The sequence below is a fragment of the Lissotriton vulgaris genome, chromosome 12, assembly GCF_964263255.1.
Source record: "Lissotriton vulgaris chromosome 12, aLisVul1.2, whole genome shotgun sequence".
Classification (NCBI taxonomy): Eukaryota; Metazoa; Chordata; class Amphibia; order Caudata; family Salamandridae; genus Lissotriton; species Lissotriton vulgaris.
The window spans coordinates 99,907,618-99,927,945 of NC_141700.1; the positions used below are offsets into that span (position 1 = coordinate 99,907,618).

Genomic DNA, 20,328 nt, shown 5'->3' on the forward strand with positions numbered 1-20,328 from the left:
CGTCCACCACCACAACCACGTCCTCCACCACCACCATGTTCACCACCACGTCCACCATCACCAACATGTCCACCACCTTCACGTCCACCACCACCACCACGTCCGCCACCTCCACATCCACCGTGTCCACCACGTCCACCAACACCACATCCACCACCACGTCCACCACCACCACGTCCACCACATCCACCACATCCACCACCACCAGGTCCACCACCATGTCCACCACCACCACGTCATCCACCACCACCACCACCTCCACCTGTGACGGGTAAAGTGTCACTGGAGGGCAAGGGTAATAGGAGTGTCAACCCCGGCTGTACATGGGACATTTAAGGATGCATTGGGTGCAATGTCACAGGGGCTCCTGTAAAAGCACTCACAGTGTCAGGAATCGATCCCGGTTGCGCGCTGGCTGTACCAATAGCGGGAACTAGCAAACTACAAGTCCCGGCATGCAAAGCGGGCCACGCCCACATGACAGCGAGACGACGCTGGCAACAGGGTAAATGGCGGCTGTCAAGAAAGAGACGCTGCCGATTACTCATTATCTCCTGCACAGAAGCGTACTACTTCTACGGATTCTTAAGGCGGTAAGAGTGCTGTATGCACATCTCTGGTACCGCATCTTTTCTGAGCAAGAGGTGAAGGGTTCGTGCCTCGTTGCTCCTTACACATCTCCTCCTCTGTTGGATGAGTCCTGTATTGAGGGCTCGTGCAGGGGAGTTTACCGGTTTCTTTGGATTGTTTGGTTTGAATCACTGTTTTCCTCTGTTGGCTGGGACAAGCATCTAAGGTCCCTTGCAGAGGAACGCTTTCAGTCACAGAGTATTATTGTGGCTAACCTTTTGTTCGTCTCCTGGAAGAAGCCAGTCCGGTTTTACCCAGGAAAGAAACCAAAGTATTTACATTGGAAAATCTAGCATTTGTTTCTGATATAGTAAAGTGGCCTTGTGAGGTAGAACGTCTGTTCACGACTCTGCAATGACATTGGTGCAACTATTGATTATCATATACTAAAGGGGTCACTTTGTTTGCATTGTATTAATTTCCCTTCTTCCAAGGATTTCGTGGAGTATTAACGTACCTGGGATTATTTATTTTGTTTGGACAAACATACAAGACTGTGATTGAACTTTCTCTCATCTTGTACCCAGCAACTTGGTTGTTCCTAGTTTTCTCTTGTTTCTTTTCTTCCCCCAGAAGAGAGTGCTGCATAAAGGGGTGCAGTTCTTAGTGTTCTCCTATGGCCATATTTTCATTTACATTGTGGTACGTTATATAAGTTTTTTTCTTTCACATGCTTAACCAATGATATTGATTTAGGTAGGAAGCGAGTATGTTACCTGTTCTTCTTTATGTCTTATAGTTCAGGTGGAGGAACATACATCACCCTACTCTCTTCTGGCATCATTCTTTCACTTTTATATTATTTCAGGTAGGGTGATAAAGACCCCAGAATTTAATGTTTAAATGTGTTAGCTTACTACTGAGTAGAAGTGTTGCAGTACACATCCTTACAGTGTTTTTTCCTGTGTCATTCCCAGGTCTCCCTCCCAGCTGTTCCTACCCTTTCCTTCACCCGCTTGATAGCTCCAACAGTCTGTGAGTATTACATTCAAGACTTGGTCTTATCAGGAGGTGGGCCCCATAGAGCATCAATACCACCCTGAGGATTTGTGAAGGAGCCTGACAGACAGCATCTCTACCTCACAGTGACATACCTGCACAAGCCACTCACTCAAAACAAGCATTGGCATAGCCATAGATCTCGCCTTTGGAACCTTATAAGTGTTTAGCCATGCAACACTTTATTTTTTTGCATGAAGGATATTGTGCTGGATAACTAAACACTTATAAGGTCCCAAAGGCGAGATCTATTGGCTATGCCAATGCTTGTTTTCTTTTCGTTTCAGAACTCCATAAGAGTGCATGTGTTTTCCAGCCGTCTCTTTCCTGTCTTTCTCTTAGCCCCTCCATTATGCTCCATGTTGCTCTTGTCTGTGTGCTTCTCTCCCATGTACCTCTGTGTTGTGTTTGCCCTTGTATGCTTCTCCTACCCATTTCTTTTTCACCTGTGTGCTTCTTCCCTGTTCCTCATTGCGCTCTCTTTCCCATGTGCTTCTGTTCCACCATGCTTCACGTTGCTCTCTCTTGCCAGTGTTGTGTACTTCTCCCACTTACCTCAGTGTTGCTTCAGAACCCGTATTCTGTGATCCTTCCTCCCACCTGCGCCATTCGTGTTGCTTACCTCCACTACATTTTTTTTTAAACGCATTGGCATTTACTTTTCATAATTTAAAAATCCAACTTGGATCAGTAATTAAAAGGAAAAAAAGTCCCCATGCGTTTTGTAGGCATGTGTGAATCACGTGCCTACAAAATGACATGGCCACTGCGACTACCTCATAGCACTTTTTTCTTTGGTTTCCTCTTTAGCCATGCTGCACAGAATCGCTAAAACCATTGGTAAAGCCAGAAGCTCCCAAAGGCAAAATATATTGGCTTTGCCAATGTTTGTAATAGGTATCTGGAGGTAGAGCCTGTCCCTTCTTAGAGGATATTATAAGAGTGGCTGTCTCCTTCACTTGATGCAGTGAACCGTGTGGACTTATAACCCTTTTGTTGCGCCTGTCGGCCAACGGCAGTCGCGAGCACTACCTCCGTAGTGCTGCGCACGTCCGTTGGATGACGCAGCCCCGCCCACTCAATGGAACGCCCCGCACTGCTGTGGAATTGCCGCCGCTGTTAAGGTGTTAAGACAGCTTGGTGCAGCAATGCACCTGCTGCAGAGATCTGTGTGTAACTCACAGTTCACTGGCCTCAAGCAAGAACCCTGCCGTCCTCTCCCACGATGTTTAAAACACACAGCCTGCAAAGACTCCCTCTGTTTACAGTAATGCTTCAGATGGAAAAATAGAAGTGCAGATGCCCCGTAAACAGAGTGCTTACTTATTTCTGAGAAGTGGCGGTACTCTGCAATTAAAATATTGCACCTCTTCTTAGAAGTGCAGGTACTCTCCCTCTCAAAATAAAGAATTGCAGACACTCAGTACCTGAAAGTACCTGCCCATTTAAAGCACTGGATTTAGAGCACTCACAATTCAAGGGTGAGATCAATGGGGCATGCGTAACAGCCCATGAAATAGAACTAATCGAGACGTGCCACCTGGGTGTGAGGCTCAGCCTGCAAGGCTGATCACCCCACCAAGCCTTCATTCCCGGTGCCTTAATACCTACAAACAGGTTTCCACACCTAGACAACTCACAGCTTTGGAAGTGTCCACTCCGGAGTGAGCACCCCAAATTTGCCCATTCCAGGAATGCCAATCTCCTGGCGGGACAGCGCCGGCTCTGGCTCGGAAAGTGGAGCATGGGAGGAGGGTGCGGTTGGATGGGGACAGAGGCTCTTTAGTGGGCTGCTTACATGATTGAGGTAGCACGGGGTGACCTGGTTCGATGAAATTGGCTACTATAGCCCAGCGGCGGCTGCTGCCAATCTGACGTGCAAGGGCACGGCAGGGGAAAAAAAATTAAAATGTACACATACCTTTCTCGGCACCGGGCCTGATCTTCTGCTCCCGGGCCACGTGCTCCTCTGCTCCTGGCACTGCAATCCCCATCAGCACAGGCTCCCTGACTCCCCACACAATCCCAACACTGCTCTCATGCTATTACTCCCAGCATGAGAGGCACATTGGGATTGGGCAGAGCGGGCCAGTTTCACGCTCCAGCAGGGTCTAAGAGCCTGTACCCCTGAGCACTGCTAATGTCTCCAAGGTACAGCCGGAGATATCAAAGTGCACATGTCGGTTTGGCCGTAAGAAGATGGCCAGTCAAACCAACGTGTGCACTTTCAGTGCCTAACACTCCTCCGCCTGCTGTGTGATGCTGCGACATGGCACGCCCAACCCTAGACTCTGTGACAGGAAGTGAAAAATAAAATGATAATAACATTGTTTTATTGCAACAGTCCCTTGTACACAAAGTCAAAAAAATGAACAGTGTATGTTTGTATTCAACACAGAAAGACAATATTTGCTGTGGTTTTTCTTGCTTCTTTTAATGCGTTTTGGCACAGAGATTAGTCAGCCGACACGTGTTTTGTCAGAGAAACATTGATCTCTGACACTTCAGGGCCAAGTCGTGATAGACGGTATGTACAGTCCCTGCACCGGTGATAGAATCATTCCGGAATTATTCTGCAACCGCCAAGACATGGGGTCCACGCCTGAATAAATAACTTGATTGACACTTACTCATGTCGGAGAGGACCGATGTTGGGTTTCTTTGGTCTCATACATTGCCCTTTGTATGGAATTATCTGTTACTTATGACCCCATATTGGCGCATAGGCTTCACAGTATATATTGAAGCGAATACTATCCTTTCCTTTATACTTTGTCGACGTGGATGCTGATTGCAATTTTTGCTGCTATCTTGAGTCCACATAACGCATCCACACACAGTTTAGGATACATTGTCTGAGTTTTTATTCTTGACCACTACCTCATTATCTTTTGAACCCGACCGGGTTCGACTTTTCACTGTTGCAGGGATTGTACATACCGTCTATCACAACTTGGCCCTGAAGAGTCGGAGATCACTGTTTCTCTGACGAAACACGTGTCGGCTGGCTGTTCTCTGTGCCAACACGCATTAAAAGAAGCAAGAAAAACCACCGCGAATATTGTCTTTATGTGTTGAATACAAACATACACTCTTCCATTTTTTTACTTTATGTGTGCACGGGACTGTTGCAATTGTTATATGTGGTTGGCTGTCCACCATAAAGTAAGGGGTTAGTAGGGTCGCCCCTTTCCTGTTGGCACCATAGCAAATAGATCTGTGTCCAATTGACCTCCGTAAACTTTGCAGAGCGCCATTAGTTCCTTTACACTAAAACCCTAGTTCTTAGTATCATAACATTGTTTTAGTGTCAGTTTATTTTTCTTCTGTCTGCTGGCTTTCAGCAGTGGGGAGACGCTCCTCCACCATAGCGGAGGAGCTGCCCTTGCTATATCCACTCAATCAATCAAGGGTTTGTTAAGTGCTGCTACTCACTCGAAAGGGTCTCAAGGCGCTGGGCAGGGGGGCACGGGGGACGCAGCTCCTAGGCACTTATGGAGAATCATCGGAGGCCAAGTGGGTCTGTGGTCTTTCCTGGCCTTTCAGGGTATGTGCGGTGCCGGATGCTCATGGTGATTCGTCGAAGAGCCAGGTCTTGAGGTCCTTCAGGAACTTGGGGAGAGTTGTTGTCTGACATAGGTGGAGAGGGAGGGTGTTCCAGGCCTTTGCCCAAAGGAAGAAGAAGGAACGACCTCCTGTTCTGGTCTTCTTGATGCATGGCACCGTGGTGGGGGAAAGCTGGGCTGAGCAGATGGATCTTTGGGGTGCGTGGAACGAGAGGCGGTGGTTCATGTAGGTGGGGCTGGTGTTGTGGAGGGCTTTGTGGGCGTGGGTGAGAAGCTTGAAGGTGATTCTCTTCTTGACAGGGAGCCAGTGTAGTGCCAGCAGGTGTTTGGTGATGTGGCAATGGCGCTGTAGGTTAAAGGCTAGTTTGGAGGCAGCCTTCTGGATGTTCTGGAGTTTGCGGGTGAGGTTCTTGTTGATCTTGGCGTAGAATGTGTTGCCGTAGTCCGGTCTGCTGCTGATGAGGGGTGGGTGGCGGTTTTCTTGTGTTCTAGGGGGATCCTGTTCAAAGTTTTACGTTAGAGACGGAGGGTGTGTAAACAGGAAGAGGTGACTGCATTGATCTGGCTTTCCATTTTGAGTTTGGAGTCCAGGATGATTCCAAGGTTGCATGCGTGGTCCACGGGTGGGGGTGGATTCCAGAGAGCTGGTGGGCCACCAGGTGTCATTCCAGGCATCGGGATGTGGGCCTATGACGAGTTCTTCGGTTTTGTCTGATTTCATTTGTAGGCAGCTGTTCTTCATCCACCTGGTAACTGCTTCCATTCCTTCTTGAAAGTTGTGTTTCGAGATGTTGGGTTCGATAGATAGTGAGCGTATGAGTTGTGTGTCGTTTGCGTATGATACGATGTCCACTGGAATTATGCTGCAGGGAAAGACCAAACTATGCAGCAGCGGAGGACCAAATTGTGCAGCAAGAAAAGGCAAATTATACACCTTAACGCTGCACATTTTATGTTAATATTACCTCATTCCTTTGCCATTTCTACAAGTTGACACTTACTTGTCAAAGATTGAATCTCATTACTACCAGTTTGACACCGGAATAAAGAAATAAGCAACAGAAAGGTGACTATTCAACCTTTGAGAAGGGCTTCCCACTGTGCAGCAACACGCTGCTACATTTTAGTAACTATTTATCCTTTTGACCTAGAACATTTTTTTGTTTAGATGAATATCTGCTTATTATGAAGCAGATGATGGATTATGAGGAAAATCATTAATTATGCGGAAAAGCCATAGCTGAAAAATTGCATAATCCCATTGGCCTTGACTATGCCGCATAATCTGCAGCTAACTAGTGCCTTGGTGACAAGGCAGATACAGCGATCTAGGAGCCTGTTTTTAATGGGTGACCGAACCTTTAGAGGGTTCTTCTTTAAAGGAAAGAAACTATGTAGTGGCTTGGCTACTTGGACCAGGTGACATGACAGATTTGATATAGGTGACAACAGGTTTTATCATCCAAGATCAGTGTTAACCATCATAGTATGCTATGTAAGGATTTATACCCTTTCACCAAGAAAAAACATCCCAAAAGCTAGATCTGGATTCCTGACCTGCACGGGGCAATGGTTACCTTAATGACCAAGATCAAATCATACCTAAGCATACAATCCTGCAGTAACCTCAATTTGGGAGGCAGATCAAAGGGTATTCCAAGGTTGTAGTGTCTGGTCCACCAGTAGAATAGAATAGAGATACTGGGATATTATGTTTTGCAGATTTGTAGAGCGCACTATCACCTGGGAGGGTATCCTGGCACTCAGCAGGTGTAAATCTAGCACATCTGGGGCCTCGCGAGGCATGTACGACGGTACAACGTGTGCTTTTACAACGAGTACCGTTGCAACGCAGGTTTTACAACGCAAGTCGTTACAACGACTTGCGTTGGGTGGCGCTGGATAGTGAATAGTTTAATTTACTATTCCAACTCCAGTCCCCGTGGATAGAAGGGAAGGTGTTGGATAGTAAATTAAACTATTCCTATCCTAGAGCGCCCTCCAGCGAAAGTCGTTGTAACGACTTTCGTTGTAAAACCTGCATGGTAATGGTACCGCGTTGTAAACGTTTTGTGGTTAAAGATGTTCCCCCTAGTGAGACTATTTAAAAGGCCAGGTCTTCAGCCTCTTGTGTAATTCAAGAAGTGAGGAGGAGGCTCTTATGTTTAGCAGCAGGTTGTTCCGCGTTTTAGGAGCAATGTAGGAGAAGGCTCGACCCCCAGATCTGGTCTTCTGTATGTGTGGGATTTGTGCAAGTAGGACACTGGGTGAGCTGAAACGTTCACCTCAAAAGACATCTTGGTGCTAAAGGCTGATAGGACCTGGGACAGAGACCGCACAGGAACCCATATATTGCCTACCAAACTAAGTATATTTTTAGGGGCTTTGGCCAGTACAGGCTTACACCTGGTTATGGTGTCCATTAAAATATGCCATCTTAACTGTAATAGACGGTCGCCCTGAATGGTCAATTTTGCTCTCAATTGGGCCTGCTAACGTCTTTGCCAGAGAGACCAATTTGTAATGAATGAGCGTTGCATGTATTACATGTCTATGCAATGTTGTTCTTTGTTTCCACATTGAGTGCTCAAATGAACACAACATTTTATAGCAATTTTAGGAGCAATTGAAATGAGCAGCAATAAAGAGTATGGACCATGAATCTTTTAGAAGGTATCAGAGAATTTGTGTTTCTTTTTCCATTGTCATTTAAGGGACTGTAATAAAGTAATGCAAATAACGCACACCGCCGGTCGTAGCATAACATTTATTTAAATTTCTTCAAGTGGATCTAGGAAACAGGTTGTGTTTGTTTTTCCTGGTGCATCCCCATGTCTGTTTTGATTTAGGGTTCCAGGGACCGAGTACTATGATACTACCATTGGCAGTTGCTGAGCGAACAATTCCCGTTCAATGCCATGGATATTTCCCATCTTACTTTTCATGAAAGAAGACCGCTCTTCCTAAATTTCAATTCTAGCCAATTAAGTTGTTCATGACCATCAATTTCTGAAGGTTCCGGGAGAGTTGAAATTCCAAGGCTGGCATTCATTTATGTTATGTGATTCTATTTTCCTAGCGCCACCATTGTTATGTCATTGAGTTAGAGTCTTGCACAACAGTGAGGGGTAATGCATCACAGCGGAAACAACATTTCTGATGCACTCTTCCTCCCAATGCACAGATTTGCAAGAAAAACAAATCTGGATTAAGGGCATTAAACTATTAAACTGGTGTGCATTTTTAGGCTGTAAATGTATATGAAGTTACCTTAGTCCGAGGCAGTATAACTGAACAAGTGATGTGTGATAAGTTCATAAAATCAGCATTTTTTCCAAAAACATAACAATTAATTCAAATTGGAAAAATGTGAGTGCATTGTATATTCAGCGGTATAGCTAGGTGACAGAGGCTATCAACACGCCTGTTTAGGTGGTAAAAGTGGATATCTGTTGGTTTAGTTAGGTAGCAGACAGTTACAATGGTCTGGTTAAATGATGTGTCTTCTTTGGGCCAAAGGGAGTCAACCTCCTACTATTGAAAGGAGCAATTTCCTTCTGGTCTAACATCAGCAGTAAAGTTTATAAGACATAGCGAAGAAAGAAGCATAAACTTTCATCCAGTAGGAAACACTGTCATAGGAATATCATAAACACGTTTTTCATGCCTTTTTATTCAGTTGGGTAGATTGATATTTTGAGGCTGTGTTTTCAGGTAACACTTGTGAATTTCATAGGCGAGATAATGTAGGTAACAATCAAGATTAATCGTGAACAAAATGTTTGTTAATTTATAACAAAATAACCCCGGTTTTTAGGCACTCTAACAGTGCTCCATGTACACCCTTGTGTTATGTTATGTGTAATTATATAGTACGCAGCTCACTCTGGGGGGTATCCTACCATTGACGAAGGAGCTGGGTAAAAAGACAAGACTTGGGTTTCTTACGGGATTCAAGAACTGAGCAGGAGGCTCTAATGCGCAGGTGGAGGTCGTTCCAGGAGAAGCAAGGCCCTCCATGTGAGATGACCAAGGCATCCCCGCTGAAACAATGATGGTACAAGAGGTATACATGAAAACATTTGACAACAACAGAGAGGGAGAATTGTCAGCGCTTCTACATTTGCATTGAAGTGAGAACTATTTTTAGATGTCATAGAATGACAGAAGTCAAAAAGAGGCTTTCCTACTGAGGCTAATATTTACACACCTGCCCCAGTCATATCTATGCGGTAAGACTGTGGCCCGCTATTTTGAGTATGTAGAATTCCCAAGATCCAAGAGTTGTGGGCATCACTCCCAATAGTTCCTATGATACTCTTATCCAGCTTTAGCTTTTTAGCAGACAACACGTCGATAAAGGTTTACTAAGTATTGTACTTAAGTACAGCCCAAAGAACATGCTTCCCTGACCAGCTTCCACCACCAACTGCTAGTACCAACACTTAAATTAGTTGAAGGGGACATTCTCCAAATGACATCACAAATCGTTCACAAGCCAAAGGACCAATACGTCAGCTACAAACTACTTCCAGATTTTATCAAAGCTCCCAATTTTGGAAGAAGATTCCATTATTTGAGCTAAAATTGTTTTATTTTAGCTTTCTCCTGCTTAAAGTTTCCTGCACATAAAAGCAAGTAAATGGATAAAATAAATCTCCACATTTTTTACTAGATCTATCTCTTATCCGACCCAAATCTTAGCACACCTCCACTTTACATGCTGACACATATTCAACATCTATAAAGCTAAAACAAAACTACAACTTTCAGAAACCAAAGTGATCTTGGCAGAAATGACAAGAATAGTTGGAAATGTTACACACAACATCGAGTTGCTTAGCAGATATTTCCTGATCAGGTTGTAGATCAACAGAGTAAAAGATATGGATAACAGAAAATGTGTGATTCTTAATAATGAGGCTTCATTAAGCCAAACGGCACTGACACTGTCATACAGTTAGTGGTCAAATTCACCCCCCAGTGAGTGAGCCTTGACATTGTATGCATCTCAGATATGCTTATGAAACCAAACAAATCAGACACCATGATAAAATGTTGCCCATTCATCTTCTTGCTACACACATTTCATAGTTCTGCATACATTGCAGAAACGTTTTTATATATCTATTAGTGTTGGCATGTCATTCGCGACCACTTTGTCTTTTTAGCAGTGTTTCTGTACTGCGGACATGTTCTTTTGTTTTCCAAATTATAAGCATGACCTGGACCTGCAATTCTCACCTTACAAATGAATAAACAAAATAAACATGGGCAGGAAATTGTTTGCAGACCATCTGATAGTCACTTCAACTAGGTTGATGTTTTAGTCTTTTCGAAGATGCATGATCACCAGCCCACAGCGTCAGTTTTCATGCATAGTGTTTCAGAACCATGTTTTTAATCACCTCAAACATGGAAAGGATCTTTCTGTTGAATCAGCACTTACTGTGAGATCAAAAGGATGCAACAAAATAGTGTAAAGGTTTGGATAGATGTCAGGGGTGATAAGCTTTAGTGCATCAGGTTAACACATTGGAAGGGTGGTGGTATTATATAGCCTTTTCGTTCTTTTAATGTCTGCATTCAAGACATCTGATTTGGGTAAGTATAACTTGAAGCAATGCAATACAACATCCTCTGAAGACTCTTCAAATTTTGTGACCTTCATGATAAGCGAGAAGGCACAAATTAAGTCCTTATACAAGGCTCCTCCAATGAGTAGATTGTGAGCTGCCAGTAGCTCACCAGGTACCTGTAAGTAGCTCTCCTGTGTGCAACCCCGACTACTAAATTAGAAGCTTTTACTAGGTTGAATTAATATATGTATAGCAAAATTTAGGGTGTATAGTCGAGACAAAAATGTTTTATCTTCAGAACTCATAAGCTGATATTTGGAGAAAAATGGCTGAATTTCCAAAATATATTTAAAGCTGATATTTGAGTGATAAATAATGTAATCTTGTCTGATGTAGTGACTACAACACAAAAAATAATATTAGCTCTCAATGAGTTCCATTGTACATAAGTAGCTCTTATTACAGAAAAGGTTGGAGACTCCTGCCTTATACTGAACTGATACTATGCGGGACTCCATTTCTTGTAATATGTGCTCAATAAAAGGAAAATAAAGATTGCAGCGTTAGCCGTCAACTTCATTTGTTGCCTCAGGACTTGAGCAATGCATTGTTTTCTTGGGAATACACAGGTGTATCAAAGGATAACCTTGAACGTCGTTTTTCAAATACTTGATTGTTTCCATTTTTATGCAATCCATTATAAGCTTGCTTTCAAAAAGGGCTTTTCTGAGATCACAATGTTGAGACTGCAGAACATGTGTGAGAGTGGCTTTGAAATGTAAAATACATGGACACACAACCAGCGAAATGGCACATTCTGAAGAAGGAGAGAGGATGAAGCATAACAGCAAGACCTGTCAATTGTGGAGCCAGGTTTGAGTCTCTACATCGAACCAACATCCTGTGATTCTGGGGAAATCACTTCTGCTCCCCGTGCTTAAAAAACAAAAAAATGAATGTGTGCTTGTGTATGTAACTGGTGTTCATGTAAAGCGCTCCAAAACCTTTGGGATCCAGTTTGTGCTATATAAACTTTTTTTTTTTTTCAAATGATGCCTGAGTGACCTTGCCTGGTAAAACTGTCACCCGTGAAATGGAATGCTTGCCTATTATGCTTTTAGAACTATGGTTTGTGTCAGAGGGCCATACCAAGGCCTCTGGGGTCGGGCATCCAGAAAAAGTCTTGAAACAACAACTCTTACGTTCCCCTGGTCCATGCATGAGCATCTCAGCCACTCCATGTTTCTACACTGCATTCTTTTTTTTCTTTTTTTTTTATTGTAGAAAAATATATATTTACATGGAGCATACAGTATACATGGATGAGAAAAGAGGAAGAAAGGAAAGGGAGAGAGAGAAAAAGAAAAAGAAAAAGAAACGCCCGGGAGGGGGTGGGGGGCATGGGGGGGGGGGGGGAACATAGTCGTTCGAACTGTTCGTTTTCAGTCGTATTGACGTTAGTCCGATTTCCGGTCTTCCAGTTCAGTTATAGTTGGGATTTTAATATGCGAGTAAAAACAGGGCCACTGGAATTATGCAGCAGGGGAGGGCCAAGTTATGCGGCAAGGTTGAGCAAATTATGCGGCAAGAAAAGGAAAACTATGCAGTGTAAAGTGCCACATTATGTGTTAGTATTACTTCATTAGTTTGTAGATTTTACACTTTTTAACAGTGTCTGGACATTGGTTGCACCTCATTATTACAGTTTAAAACACAAACATATAGCAATAAGCAGCAAAAAAAGTGAACACAACCTGTGCAAAGGGCCTCTCAGAGCTGCGTTTTTAGTAACTTTTGAACCGTTTGAGGTAGAAACATTTTTTTTGTTAAAAACTAAAGATGATGCGGCACATGATGGATTATGTGACAAATTGGGAAACTATATAATTATGCGAAAAGTCACTGCGGCCGCACAATCACATAATTCCAGTGGCCCCCTGTTCAGAAATGTAATTAATGTATTTTGTATAATGTATTTTTATGGTGACTTTTGGTCATCGAAATAAAGATTTACTGAACTGAACTGAACAGTGGCCCCGATTTAAAAACATAAATTAAATGACGATAATGGAAAACAGAACCACGGACTGAACAAGCTAACGTCGCATGAACCTAGGAAATCTGAGATCTTTGCATCTCTCAAATTATTTTCTTTTGCGGTGGGCTCCACTCTTCGTAACAAGGCGTTTCCCATTTAAGGCTGCCGCCCTTGCTTGTCCTACATTCTCGGTGCCAAAGTCCATCGACCCGCCCATGTTGTTCACCTTCTCCCGCCTCACCCTGAGGGCGGACTGGCTAAAGAGTGAAGGAGGGTGGAACCTGCAGCTCCATAGAGGCTTGACGGACAACTGCTCCCGCCAACCACAAAGAGGCGACTCACCTGTATGGCACCACCCAATGAGAAGGCAAGAAACTAGGAAAGCCGCTTCCTGGTTGCCGGAGTCTGGTTTCCTTGGTAGCATAAACATAAAAGAAGCCGTGACTGCAGGAGGGTGACGACGTACAATGAGCGTCATATGAAGAGCAACAGACATCTTGAAATCGGTAGAAAAGGTCGAAAGAGTTAAAAAAAAAACAAGCGCTTTTCATAAACGTTTTTCATTGAGGCTTAAATTGTATTATGTAGCGTAGTCAAATATCTCCTACTGTAAATCATTATTCTTGACTTAAATGTCACAATTATTTTGAATTACGAATACTTGTTAAAATATAATAGAGTCCTTTCAGATTACTATTATTATCACGGATTTAAGAACGTCAACACCGACCAGTCACCAAAGAATAACATTCCAAGATGTCTGCCATATTCCCCTGTCACGTGGCTCTGCGTGATATACTGCACCCCCCACCCCCCTTTGATGTAGTCATAGAAAAAGGACGGACCTTCTTAGCGTCTTGAGTAGCAGAACATGGGAGGTGTGGGCAGGAGGAGGAGCTATGCGGTGCAGGCTTGGCAACCTGTGCCAGGTGAGGGGAGGGAGGGGGGCTGCAGGGACCCTGGGGGTGGAAGGCAAGGTGTGGGGAATGACTTTGCCTTCTGATTGGCCAAGAAAGAGCAGCAAGGGGGTAATCCAGGAAGTGGCAGTTTGGGTGTTCCCTGTTGCTAAGAGGGGGCTAGAGGACAGGTGAGGGGGAGGGAAGAGGGAGCCGCAGCCCTGCAGGGACAAGAGCAAGGAACAGCCCACCGAGGACCGGCGGCAGCCAGAAGAGGCACGGCGCAGAGCGGTCCGGGAAGAGCAGAAACAGACAGTATACGCAGTCCTTCCAGGGAGCCCTGCAGGTAGGGAAGGCAGAGAAGGGCAACAGAAGCGAAGGGAGAATACAGACAGACGAGGACAATACAGACAGACGGGAGTCATTGCAGAATTAAAGGCGGACTCTGATGTGCAGCAGGGGTAAATAAGGACGCTGGAAATTACAGGGAATTTACACCATGGAACACTAAAGGCAGTGGCCACTACATGGAAGACACGTCGGCCATACATTAGGGACAGGGACTCTGCCGTTCAAGGGTATTTACAGGAGTAAGTCCTAAGCTTCCTGGATCATTGTTATAGCAAACCTGGACAATTGTTCCAACTCTTGAATACCTGGAGCCCCTAATATGCACCTGAGAAACAAAAGTATTCATCGAAGACATAACTTTACTCTGAGAATCGAAGTATAGTTTGCACAGGTAGGGACCACCTGTACCAGTGAACAAGTTGAGAGAAAGCACTTCAGTAAGCCTAAAGTCACCCCGAAACTACAGACATCAAGCAGGTGCGACTGGAAACCCGGATGCAATAACCTGCTCCTGAGAAAAATAAAGTTGTCCAAGAGCTCTACAGAGCAGTTTTGAAAGGAGTAACACCCTTCTGGGATTTCGAAACGGTTCTGAAATATTTCCTTCTTGGAAATATTTAGTATGTAATCTATCCATGTGGAAGTCGAGCACATCCTGGAGACATTTTGTGCTTAACTTTTATTCTCCAGAAAGCTAAACATATCACACCTGAACGTTTGAGACCTGTCATTGCTGTCAAAAAGCCAACCAAGCATTCAATGTTTTGAGCGTGTTGTAATCTGTGCGTGAAGGAGACACATGTCAGAGAGTCCAGGATCATTGTTTGCCTCAGAAAGTATAGTTCGTCTTGCAACCAAAATCTGCCTAAAGTAAGTTTTGGCCAGCAACCAACGTGACAGAGAAGGATACCCCATGCAGAGACCCCGAGACCACAGTCTGTTTCAGAAGAAGATGAAATCGTCACCAAAACTAAGACTGTAACGTCAAACCAGCTCCATGTGAAAACTTGTGAACACTAAAGTTCCAAAGACACAACAACTGAAGAACTGGTGAATAAACTAGTTCAATCCTTGTACCCATCTGAAAAAACAGAACCAGCACTGAGTCTACGTCGACCTTCTTAAAGAGGTGAGTTTATACTTTACTTCTAAGACTGTTGTTCCTTCCTGAAGGACCTGATCCCATATTACATACCAAAGACCTTGGTGGATACTTGAAGAAAATGGCCCCAGTTCTCATCTTATTGAAACTCATGCCCCAACAAGCGTTTTTCCCCAACAACATTCCAAAGACCTTTCACCTATGGAAGGAAGTGGTTTTATGGATGATGCTATGTATCCTTGTTCCCTTGAAGTGGCGGTCCATGTTTAACGACCATTGCCTTTGTCGCTCGTATCCAACACCTCACCTCAAAGGCTCCCTCAGTAGATATTGTATTTCATTATGAAGGGTCTTGCATACTTTCAACTGATTGCGCTGTCACAATTCTCATTCTGAAGATCCTTGCACCTGTATCTCATTTCAAGGAACCTTGTCACCCTTATGTAGCTGATCATATAGCTTACCTCCAGGGCTCTCTTCCGGTTAAAGGAAAATACATTTTACCTTTCTTGAAGACTGGTGTTCTCCGCAGTCCTGTCCACATTTAATGCGGTTTCTTTTTCCAAAAGGTGTCACTATTGAATCTGTTCCTACAGCCTGTCGCCCCATTGGGGATTTAGAATATATCATAAGCGCAAGTTTAGTGGAGGCCCACCATCAACAGCTGCTCACTCTCCTGTGTCCTTATTTCCCAGTTCAGAACAATAACTGGAACAAAAGTCCTCCCTTCCCTCCCCCACCACCACCACCCTACCTACCTGTGAGGGACTGTGGCCTGATCCCACCCCAGTGACGTTGATCCCACCCAGTCTCACCTTGGGCAAGCAACGCCCACACCTGTCCCCGGGAGACGCTGATCCCACCCATATCTCTCCCTGAGACTCAGAGCCCACACCTGTCCCTGGAGACGCTGGTCCCGCGCACCTGTCTTCCCAGCTCCAAAGGTGAACGACAGCGCGCCAGGTGCACTGGGCTTACGAAGCAAAACCGTTGACAGGTGAGTAGACGGTCACCAAGGGGTTTCTAAACAATCCTTGGGTGATTAAGGGGGGGGGGCACCCATTGCCCTTATGGCTACCTGGCATCTCCTGCTCGCCTTGTAGTCCTATGGTGGTTCCAACCATGCTGTGTCATTAAAAAGGGCACCTGGGCACTTCATTTCTTGCCTCTCAATGACATATTCCCTCCTGTTCTTCACTGTCTTGAGACAGGCTACGTTGAGTATATCAACATTTTGTGTAAGAGGCAGCCAAACCGAGTAGGATGAAAACAAAGATGAGTTTTCGTTGTCCACAAGCCTACATAGAAATTGATTTTCATTCTCTCGGCCTCAGTGGTGCGTCCCTTTCCTTTTCCCGGGCCACAATTGTCATGTGAGCTTTCGGTCTTCTCAACCCAATAAAAGCTGTCTTTTTTCTAATCAACGTGTTTGCTGCATCCGGAAACTGATCTTCATTCTCAAAGGGCCCGAGAACTGGAAACCGTGCCAATCCGACGGTTCCTGTAGTAAAGCACGGCGGTTGCTGTCCTTGTCGTTCACGATTGTACTGGCACCACTCGACCCCACAACCAGATTTATTTGTTGCTCTTTTACATAAAAAAAAAAAACGATTGCACTATTTTTTCCAGTGGGCGGTGGAGGAGCGCACGGCCAGTGGGCTTTGGCTCTCGGCGGGTTTGTACATCCAGTGGCTTGCCACGTCCATGGTACGGTGATTTCCGTCAGGTGCACACGCAGTTGCCGCAAGCGGCCGCGGCGGGCGTGTTGCTGTACCTGGGCTTACCTGTTACTTGTCACACGCCCCTCCTCCGCTATTTCAGTTTTTCCTCCTTCCATTTTCTTCTCCTGTCTTCCAAATTCCAAGCTGGAGGATTTGAGGCGTAATCTGAAAGCAGTTGGCCCGAGTTCAGATTTCCTACTTAAATCATATTTTCACTTGTTGGGTGATGAGGGTGGTACCCTTTTTTTTGTAAAAAAAATAACTAAAAATAAACGTGTATGTCATGCCATGGTGGCCTGGAGAGATCGGGGGGGCTCTTTGAGGGAAATAATACATTTCATAGTCCTGAAAGTGCCAGAAGGGATTTTTCTCCCTAAATTATTGGGGAGAAATTAAGAGACTTTGATTAAATGTAGTTTGCAAATAATCATTTTTTGTACTGTAAAGTTAATTGCAATTTCTATAGTACATTGTACAAACTGAATTGTTTCCAAAAGAGATGTTTCTGTTGCCTGGTACTCATTTCATCTACTATGAACGGTGAAAGGCTGAGTCGGCCTGTCATGTCTCAAACCAGTCGCTTGCTCGTATTGCGTACATCTGTACCCCGTTTGCTTGTCAGAACTTGCATTGCATTTGCCTTTCTGTAGCCCCCCCAGAGCTATAATATTTCCTGGCTAGCCTATAAGAAAATAGTTGTTGAATAATTCGAAACTACTTATATGGAGAATGTCCTCGAACGGCCATAAATTGGGGAGGGGGTGTGAGAGCGTCATTCAGTGCCACATTTGTGTTGGACAGTCGGGGTAAAGCTAATAACCACGATATTTATGGTGCTGTATGGTAAAACTGTTCTTCATGGCGCTACAAAGCTGGTTTTGCAGGCACTGTACAGTTTTAAACATATTACTTACAATTGCAATAGTATTCTGAGAAGAATGAATTTAAGGCTCGAAAAGAGAGTTCATTGTCGGTAAAAGGATGCCACGGAACCTAATTCAGTCCGCCTGCTCTGTGCCTTTTCGTCGTGTCGTGTCATGTGCGAGGGGTTGCGGCTCGGCGCGCCGCGGACGCGTTGTGTGACTTGGGGCACTTCCTCATTAAGTGACCGCCCGCCTTCCCTGCCCGTCGCCCCCCATTCTGTGCGCTGCCGGGACCCATTCCATCCGCGCGTCACCCCTATGGACACCATCTCGCTGCAGCTCCCATCTGTCCATATAGGCGATTAGTCCAGACCCGTCCTTCGGCTTTTTTAGTGGGTAAGCGCATATGTTTAATTAATTAGCAGTTTCCCCTTTTTGGGTGAGGATGGAGGGAGGGAGGGCGGACCGGCTTGCGGGAAGTTGTCTCTGCCTGCCCAACCCATGCTGAATCAGCAAAGAGTCTCTAACGTGGGACTCTTGCATACGGGCTTGTAAATTGTAAAGTAATTAGTAAAAAATCCTGTATGTGCTTGACCGTCGGCGGTGGCACGTGATCAGCAGTGCCAAGGGACAGGCTCTGCATTTCTTGGCTGTTGCAATCTTTCGTCACAGCACCGCTGGCTTCACACATCCGAGCACCCTGGCCAGTGAGCGAAACCACTGGAAGCAGACATAGAAGAACTTGTTCCCTTATTTTACCTCTGCCGCGGTGCATTGTGGTCCTTGCGTCAGATGTGGGTGAGTGGGTGCTCAGTCTGTTGCTGCGTTAGGTGCTGAGGCTGCTCCCATCTGTTGATAGAAGCGCACCACAGGGCAGCTGTAACATTAACCTAGGACTTCTGCAGCCCATCCTCCTCCTTGGAGAAAATGCTGGTTCGGGACTAGCATTTTAACCAGCAGCCACACTGATCTGAAAAAGCGAGTCATTAATTCCCGAGGGTGCAAGTCCAATGCAAATAACTAATGTAAATGCAAATTCTGGATTATTTAAACGTAGACTATCTTAATTTTAGCCATCAACACCCTCCTGCATCCACCGCTCATTGGCCTTCGGACATTAAACAAACGCTGTGACCTGCTGAAGTTGGGTACTTTGCAGATTTTATGGATTCATTAGGTAACTTTATTTTTCATTTAGGATCTTATGTCATGTTTATGCCCCTTTCTGTAGAATGAAGAGTGCAGTTATTATGTGTAGTCCATCAGCCTGATCTGGTGATTTAGTGGACTAATGCATCCACTGCAGGGTCCTGTGTTTGATCACATGGTCACAGGTTCAAATCCCTGCCCTCGATCAAATGAGTACCATTGAGTTGGGTAACAATAAATATCAGTTATTCAGCACCAAGATATCCATGGGTGAACGTGCGCTGTACAAATATGTTATGTTTTTATGTTGTTATTTAGATACAGTGCGCCTCTCTAACTTGATGATGTTTTCACACTTTTGGGGTACCACATTTTTACAGTTGAAGGAGCCGCACCAAATTATTTTTTTGTAATGCAAACCATTCATGTGCCCTGCTTGTGATTAAACTTCACCATCATTAAGCTGGTAAAATGTCTTAGTGGGTGAACGCAGGTACTGCTGAGATCTGTGTGCAGCTATCCTGCCTCCAGCGCTAATGCTGACAGGGCCTACTTTGCCTTTTAACCCTCCAAGGTCAATGATTTGACGACACTGTCGGTGGATCACTTGCTCTTTATAGTGGTACTAAGCTACAAATACTACACACAGAAACGCAGTTATTACCACAGATATCAATGTTATGTCCTGAATCCAGCATTGGCTGCCAAGTGGCCCCATGCCAGGTGTGATCCTCGCCCAGTCCTGGCTCTTATTCATCAATCGGTTACATTTTGGGACTTTTAATTTCACTTCTAGCACTGTGGAGTTTTGCACAACTGTGCACCGATCAGATGCCAGATCGTTTGTTTTGCATTGACATGATCCTGAGACCGAAGCTGATCCCCTTCTGAGCGTATCCATGGTCTTCTCGAGCTCGCCTCGTTATTGAATCTGTCTGTTCCTGGCCATCCAACACTTACCACCAGGCTGTAGGAAGGACAAACCCAGGCAGCATAAAATGCCTTTAGCTGCACAAGCGGGGGTACGCTTGACGTGCCATGAAAGGAGGAGCGCACCAGGCATGCTATGAAAGCAGGACTGAGCCAGGTGTGCCATGAAAGCAGGGCCATGTCAGGCGTGCCATGAAAGTAGGGCCACATCAGGCGTTCCATGAAAACAGGACTGCGCCAGGCATGCTGTGAAAGCAGGACCATACCAGGCATGCCATGAAAGCAGGGTCACGCCACTCCTGCCATAAAAGCTGGGTCACATCAGACAGGCTGTAACAGCAGGGACGCACCAGGCATGCCACGAAAGTAAGGCCATGCAGGCACACCACAAAAGCAGGACCACGCCAGGCGTGCCAGGAAAAGCAGGAGCACACTAGGCAGGCCATGAAAGCAGAGTAGTGCCAGGCATGCCAAGAAAGCAGAAGCACACCAGGCGGTCCACCA

At 45.0% G+C, this 20,328-nt stretch overlaps 1 protein-coding gene across 3 annotated transcripts in view; it reads left to right on the forward strand.

The window, feature by feature from the left end:
- Window positions 1-13,873: 13,873 nt before the first annotated feature.
- ZBTB7B (zinc finger and BTB domain containing 7B) overlaps window positions 13,874-20,328 on the forward strand; it is a 158,086-nt gene continuing 151,631 nt past the window's right edge. The window contains exon 1 of one of the 3 annotated variants that reach the window (XM_086947372.1): window positions 13,874-15,188. The gene's annotated coding sequence lies outside the window, so the exon portion shown is untranslated. Of the gene's footprint in view, window positions 15,189-16,023; window positions 16,159-18,020; window positions 18,142-20,328 lie in introns of those variants that run through there. The other 2 variants (XM_086947373.1, XM_086947374.1) reach the window with 2 other exon arrangements.